We start from the raw sequence: 8,369 nt of genomic DNA, 5'->3' as shown, positions 1-8,369 counted from the left end.
GCCGTAAAAGGCGACTATGCTTGTATTGAATTCGACTAACGGGATCGGGTGGTCAGGCTCGCTGACTTGGTTGATGCATGTCATTGGTCCCAATTGAGTGGATCGATGCGCATAATGTCAATCACTGGATTGTCTGGTCCAGACTCGATTATTTACAGACTGCCGTCATATAGCTAGATATATTGCTGAGTGCGGCGTTAAACAACAAACCAACCAACCGACAACGTATTGTTGCTGACAGTATCAAGTACTGGGATGTTTCTCATCACCGGCTTGTCCAGATTATATACAGGCTACACGGTACATGTAGTTGAAATATTGCTGATTTAGGCGTTTCACTCCATTGGCTGATGCATGTCATCGATTCTAATTGCGAGGATCGATGTTCATGATGTAAATCACTGGATTGTCTGGTCCAGACTCGATTATTTACAGACCACCGTCATGTAGCTGGAATATTGCTGAGTGCGGCGTAAAACAACAAACCAAACCAACCTGATGGATCGGGTGGTCCGACTCGGTGATCTGGTTGATAGCATGTCATCCGACGGCGTGGATCGTTGTTCACAATAACGATCACTGGATTGTTTTGGTCCATATTCTATTATTTATAATCATTGGTGGCGCCATATATCCGGAATACGGCGTTGAACAACAAAATAGATGTATCTAGATGTGGGCCCTGGGTCAATAAAACCTTATATTAAATTAATTGCTTGTATTAACAACAACAAATATGCCCGTGTTTAATCGTTAAAGAAAGACAAGTGTGCATAAAAATATACCATTGTACTTATTGATCTCTACCCTGGGAGTGGGTATTGATAATCGCTGTGGTTCTGTTCGTCAGAGCTAAAAAAATACCACAGTTTTTAATAATCCAATCCTTAAGATCCGGGGGAGAATAGTTGTCATCAGCAACCCATGCTTGTCGTGAAAAGCGCTTATGTTTTGTCGTAAGAATCAAATAACGGGATCGAGTTGTAAGGCTCGCTGCCTTGATTGATGCATGTCATCGTATCCTCGTCACTTGATTGTCTGGTCCAGACTCGAGTATGTACAGACCGCCGTCATATAGCTGGAATATTGCGAGTGCGGCGTTAAACAACAAAGAAACATCAAACCAAGAGCCAAGACTAGTGGCAACATTTGAATTTTACAGTAGTGTTGTTGAACGTGTGAGAAGTACGTTTACCAAATGCATATTTCCTGACGTTATGTGACATGTTTATGAATGGCATTTAGAAGTGATGCACATATGAGACTTATAGAGGGTTATAGAAGACCGACTGAATAAGTGAATAAAGGATCAATCACCTGACGACGTAGTAAGCATATACTCCGAAACGTTGTGTTCCTCTTAATAAAGAAGTTGACATCCACACGTTTATGGAAATTAGGCGCCAGTGGTTTGGTACCTCCCAGACTATTGAGTGACATTGGGAGAGCACTTGCCAGGAACGCACCCCTAATGGGTAATGGTTTGCTGGGGTTTGCTGTCAGAAATACAGCCCTTCTGACAATCAGAGTAATGCAGAAGACTGCAGTGATGGAAAGACTTCAAATTCTTCGAAATGTTCGGAGTGGGTTCGACTAGGCAGCACTTCCTGGGAGAAGTCCTATTCGCTATCGGGCAAGGGACCTGAGCTGATGATGAACCCAACGAGCCTGACTGTGCCAGGATCACCCTACCCAAACCCTCTTTGCTGCATATGACAAATGCAATATCGTGTAAATGTACCCTATATTCCCATCTGTTATGCCACGGAGTCCTTTTTAGGAATATACTATACTGACCACATTGACGATGACGAACATGTCTTATGCCTATGTCCATGAGGATTTGATCACAGATTTACTTTATTTAGGAAAGCAGCTTTTTAAAGCTGTCAACCAACGAGAAGTGTATGTCCATTAAACATGAGGCACATGTCATTGCCAACACCTGCTTACTATTAAAACATCGCAGAAAGCATTTGTTTTATGGGTCAATATTTCTATCTCTATATAGTTTTCATATCTGTATAGTCTCCCTGTTGTGGTGCACTATTTTCTATGTATTTATAAACTTCTATTTTATGCATGTTTTTTTTATGATGTGTAGCGGTGAGACGAAAATAAGCGTATGGTGTCACAAAGCATTCGTAGCACTACGATTTCCTTAACAGTGCATTTTAAAGGGAGACAATGGTTCAAGGTTAGTCTCCCCTTTCTAGTCATGGTCTAGAAGTGATCACTGTCATGTTTGAAATTGGAACAGTATAGTATTTTACCGTTAGAAAATGAAAATGATTTATTGACAGCAGATAGAAATAGGGGTTTGATTAAAAAACAAACTTCAGGGACTGCCAATTATCCCGAGAGTTGCACCCCTCTGAAACCCGTGAATATTCCGGGGTAGAATAGGTCTTCAGCAACCCATGCTTGCCGTAAAAGGTGACTATGATTGTCGTAAAAGGCGACTAACGGATCAGGTGGTCAGGCTCGCTGACTTGGTTCATGCATGTCATCGATCCCAATTGCGTTGATCGATGCTCATGATTTTTATCACTGGATTGTCTGGTCCAGACTCTTATTTAATTATTTGCAGACCGCCGTCATATAGCTGGAATATTGCTGAGTGCGGCGTAAACCAACCAACCAAACAAAACCTCTGAAGACATAAATCTCACAGTTCTTCGTACGAACGCCTTTTAAGGATCAGGACCCTAATATGGTGCCAAACGCCATCTCTTGGCTTCCGGCTTAATATGGCGTCATACATTATTTAAGAACGCTTGAGTCATATCATCAACCAATGGAGTGTAACGCCTAAATCAGCAATGTTTCAACTACATGTACCGTGTATCCTGTATATAATCTGGACAAGCCGGTGATGAGAAACATCCCAGTACTTGATACTGTCAGCAACAATACGTTGTCGGTGGATTGATATCATGAGCATCCATCCACGCAATTGGGATCGATGACATGAATCAACCAAGTCAGCGAGCCTGACAACCCGATCCCGTTAGTCGCCTTTTACGACAAGCATAGTCACCTTTTACGGCAAGCATGGGTTGCTGAAGACCTATTCTACCCCGGAATCTTCACGGGTCTGAATTGGGTCTAAAGCCGCTTTGAATATCAACTAAGAACAACAAAAATCAGATATGTAAAACTTGTTTCCTATTCACCAACCGACAACCAAGACGTTGTCTAACGTAAAACACATCCTTACTTTTAGACTTTGCCAAAACCTTCGTCTGTGACAAATATATTGAAAAATAAACAAGAACTCATTGTATACAAACTGTGTGAGTCGCCCTGGCGTGATGCAGGTGACACGTGTTCTCTGCAGCTGTTGCACATGCGCTGCGCTTTTTTCACCATCTGATCTTTACATGGTACAAGGCTCTGTACATTTTCGTGTGAGTGAGTGAGTTGGGATTAACGACGCTTTTAACAGTATTCCAGCTTTATCACGGCGTGTCAGCTTAATGTGGGAGGAAAGCCCGAAGTGATGCAGGTCTCAAACGTTTACCACTTCGGTGAAACCCACGAGCACGGGTATGGTGCTGACAAACCTAGAAACATAATCGGGGCGAGCCAGGATTCGAACCCACGATCATAGGTTTCTGGCGTGATGAATGAACGCTACTCTTCACAGACAATCGCGGCGCCTTGGACGACTGGGCCACCCGTGCCCCCACATTTATCTGTGTATTCTGTGTTTACAGGTATTTTATCTGTCACTTGAATTTTTAAAATATGCTGACGGAGATTACACGACATCTAGAGCCTTGAGCAAGGATGTATTTTTAGAATATATTTATCTGTTTTGACAAAGGACATCTAATTACATAACATGACAATCGTGATAGGATACGTGATGTAACACAACGTTTTACATAAGTTTTAAAGTGAGTGAGTGTTGAGTTGGGTTTAACGCCGCTTTGAACAGTACTCAGTCATGTGTCGGCGTGCCAGCTTGATGTGGGAGGAAAGCTCGAAATGATGCATGTCCCAGACGTTCATCACTAGGGTCACACACTGGTATGCTGACACACCTAGAATTATTATCGGGCGAACCGGGATTCGAACCAACGATCAAAGGTTTCTAGTTTGTCCAAGGGGCGCAACCCTGCACACCGAATTGCCCATGGATTGGCTTTTCAGGATTATACAAATATTTGAACATATTTAGTTCAATGTGGTTCTTTCGTTTGTCGCCATGGCCGAAGTTGACGCCAACAATACTGCAAATCATACGATGCTGATTCGAACACTGCTGGCGACAAGATTTGATATAGTTTCGCTAATTCCTGGTGTACATTGATTTAGGAATGGATATCTGACAAACAAATTGTCCATTCATGAAACACAATGGATCGTTTACACTAGAGTAACGTCACAGGTTAGTTTAAACCATATTCATGTACAGAAGAGAATTTATCACTTCAAAATGCTTTTCAAAGACTTAATGTCCCTGTATATGCATTGTCTTGAACCTTGACAGCCAATACAGTGTTCAAATACAACTCTGAGCTCTCAAACGTTTGTATTGAACATCCTGCTAAAGTATTAATGATATGTAACTTAATACATCGATATAGATGCTAGTACAAACATAGCTGAGAGAACTGATTCGTTGTAACGCTGCTGCATCTATTCATTGACAGTTTTTATTCATTCCATCATTATTGGGTATATAACTAAATTGATTAAGTATACGACAGGCACCTTCACACATTAGTGTTTATTTCGTCGTTAATGCGTATTTCTAAGACCCCTAATTTCGATTATAGGTTGAACTTACAGTTTGTTTGTTTGTTTGTTGTTGTTCAACGCCGCACTCAGCAATGTGACGGCGGTCTTTAATTAATCGAGCCTGGACCAAACAATCCAGTAATTGACATCATGAGCATCGATACATGCATTTAGGATACGATGGCATGCATCAAATAAGTCAGCGAGCCTGACCACCCGATCCCGTCAGTCGCCTCTTACGACAAGCTTGGGTTGCTGAAGACCTATTCTACCCCGGATCCCCGGCAAAACCTTGATTCATCTGTTTGTTTGGTTTGTTTGTTGTTTTACGCCGCACTAAGAAATATTCCACTTATATGACGGCGATCTGTAAATAATCGAGTCTGGACCAGACAGTTAAATGATTGATATCATGAGCATTGATCTACGCATTTGGGATCGATGACATGCTTCAACCAAGTCAGCGAACCTGACCACCCGATCCCGTTAGTCACCTCTTTCGACAAGCATAGTCTCCTGTTACGGCAAGCTTGGGTTGCTGAAGACCTATTCTACCCCGGATCTTCAAGGGTGTGTTCCTCGGGCGGAAAGCCCGGGTTCGACTTTGTACATGGGTACACTGTATGAAGTCCATTTCTGGTGTGTTCCGCCGTCATATTGCTGGAATATTGCAAAACTCGGTCGTTATAACCATATTCACTCACTCACTAAAAATCCTAGAAAGAAGCAAAGTGGTATGGTAAGAGAACCTTGTTTCGCAGCTGATGATATTAAGAGAGTCGAAATTGGTGATTTGTTTTGGTTATTTGTTACAAGTGAACATTTCACGTTCATGACACAAAAGTATCTATTCCAATCAATTTAGCAACTGGAAAGTAAGAAAAGGCATCGCATGTATCTCGTAGAGATACTTTATTTATCTACCATCTATTTATTTACCATGACACCAAAGCCCCCATACTGATCATGGTCAAAGAATTGTTGTCCGGCAATTCCCTTTGCCGCTACGTCGCCAACAACATCATCTGTCAACTGTGAATCGAGGCAAAACCTTGATTGGTCTGTTTGTTTGGTTTCTTTGTTGTTTTACGCCGCACTCAGCAATATTCCAGCTATATGACAGCGGTCTGTAAATAATCGAGTCTGGAGAGACAGTTCTGTGATTGATATCATGAGCATCGATCCACTCAATTGGGATCGATGACATGCTTCAACCAAGTCAGCGCGCCTGACCACCCGATCCCGTTAGTCGCCTCTTATGACAAGCATAGTCGCCTTTTACGGAAAGCATTGGTTGCTGAAGACCTATTCTAACCCGGATTTGTCTGTAAACATGGTGTAATGCCATTGGTGCACAGTCCGTCCCTACTGCTGCCTAAACCACCCCAATCGTTGCCGCCTGTGGTAATTTGTTGCGGTCACATCCTTCGCAGAACGCCTTGCAGTCAAGTTGGCTGCAGTTAACGGTAGATGTTGATATTCGCCTTCCTGTTATTGTATGGAATTCTGTATTGATAACAGCAGCAGTTGTTAATCTATTGGCGTAATGCAAATCATGAGACGATCTTATCTAGGTGTCGTTTTTAGGAAATTACACTTTTTGATTTGCCAAACATGTAGGCAACTTGGGATATGAAGGTCCTCCATCTAATGTACTGTTCGATGAGAAACTTCGCGGAGGCATTTTTAAACGTGTACTTAGCTCAATTACATTAATGATTGTGAGTTCCTCTAAAGGCACACACGCATTGGCGTCTATGTGCACGTGCATGACGTGTGATTCATGGATGATGTGAAATTTCAATCCGATTGGAGTAGGCTGGGTTTAACGCCGCTTTTTGACAGTATTCCAGTTATATCACGGCGTGTCAGCTTAATGTGGCATTCGCGACCAACTCGTGTTATTCCGGGACAAGCCGAATAGCGACTGTCGTGGCCATATTTGCGACCGGGTTCCGTCTTGGCGCAAACGGGCATACCTAAAACAATTGTCAACTCGTTGCGCAACGGTTCACACATTTTCCCCATATATATATTATATATATTTCAGATGCAATTTAAAGCACGTCGGGACGTGCGGAATTATACAGTATGATTAAACACATTTAACTTTGTCTTTGGTATATTTTTAGATGCAAGACATATGTAAAATAATAAAATACTTCTGAGGGATTTTTTGACGAAGAACTTGAAATCATACGCGCATTCTGATTGGTTTGTCGTATTTTCGCACATAACATTCATCGATAGGGGGACGAGTCTTCTTGCAGGTTACGGGAAGGGGCGAGTGGTGACGAATGCTTAATGTGGCAGGAAAACCCGAAGTGATGCAGGTCTCAGACGTGAAACCCACGAGCACGGGTATGGTGCAGACAAACCTAGAAACAAAATCGGGGCGAACCGGGATTCGAACCCACAATCATAGGTTTTTGTCGTGCCCAAGGGACGCAACTCTGCACAGCGCATCGCGGCGCCGTAGACGACTGATGTCCCCTACGCGGATTCATACAGTTTGTACAATGGTTTGTCGATTTATACCTCAATGAACCGACAAAAATACACACTGTCAATCCTTAATTGCAACCCTTATACACGAAACATGAGCACTTTCTGAGAAAAAAGTGTTATCATAAATGTTATATTTGCCACACTCGTTTGCCCGATTTTCAGGTTTCTATGGTTTATTTGAAACAGATTTCTGAAAGGTGTATGGGTTGGTTGGTTGGTTGGTTGTTTAACGCCGCATTCAGCAGTATTCCAGCTATATGACGGCGGTCTGTAAATAATCAAATCTGGACCAGACAATCCAGTGATTAATTTCATCAGCATCGATCCAGGCAATTGGGATCGATGACATGCATGAAACCAAGTCAGCGAACCTGACCACCTGATCTCGTTAGTCGCCTTTTACAACAAGCATAGTCACCTTTACGGCAAGCATGGGTTGCTGAAGACCTATTCTACCCCGGAATCTTCATGGGACAAAAAGTGTATGGGAAATGTAGGTAATAAAAATATGCCCTTCTGGGTAATTGAAAAGATATGCATTTCTATTTTTTACAATTGCTTATAACAGGTCATATTTGGCTCAGTAGGTCTTAAAATTCTCGACATCTAGTAACTTGTTCAGTTTTACAGCAAACATGGGTTCCTGAAGACCTGTTCTACCCCGGATGTTCCCGGGTCTGCTACAGCTTAAGCAACAATAACAGCAACTTCTCCAACAATCTTATAATTTGTTTCCTTGGATACCGGAATCACAGGAAACAGGGCATCAATGGACTTTTTATTACATCCTGTTAGACCCGTGAATATACGGGGTAGAATAGGTCTTCAGCAGCCCATGCTTGCCGTAAAAGGTGACTATGCTTGTCGTAAAAGGCGACTAACGGGATCGGGTGGTCGGGCTCGCTAACTTGGTTGATGCATGTCATCGATCCCAATTGCGTGGATGGATGCTCATGATATTAATCACTGGGTTGTCTGGTTCAGACTCGATTATTTGCAAACCACCGTCATATAGCGGGAATATCGCTGAGTGCGGTGTTAAACAACCAACCAAACCAAACCGAAACATCCTGTTATGTGACACTTTCTTGAATGTCGCAGCGGCTCCAGAG

Source organism: Haliotis cracherodii, unplaced genomic scaffold (assembly GCF_022045235.1).
Source record: "Haliotis cracherodii isolate W230 unplaced genomic scaffold, xgHalCrac1.p SCAF_7, whole genome shotgun sequence".
Lineage (NCBI taxonomy): Eukaryota > Metazoa > Mollusca > Gastropoda > Lepetellida > Haliotidae > Haliotis > Haliotis cracherodii.
This window is presented reverse-complemented; position numbering follows the sequence as displayed.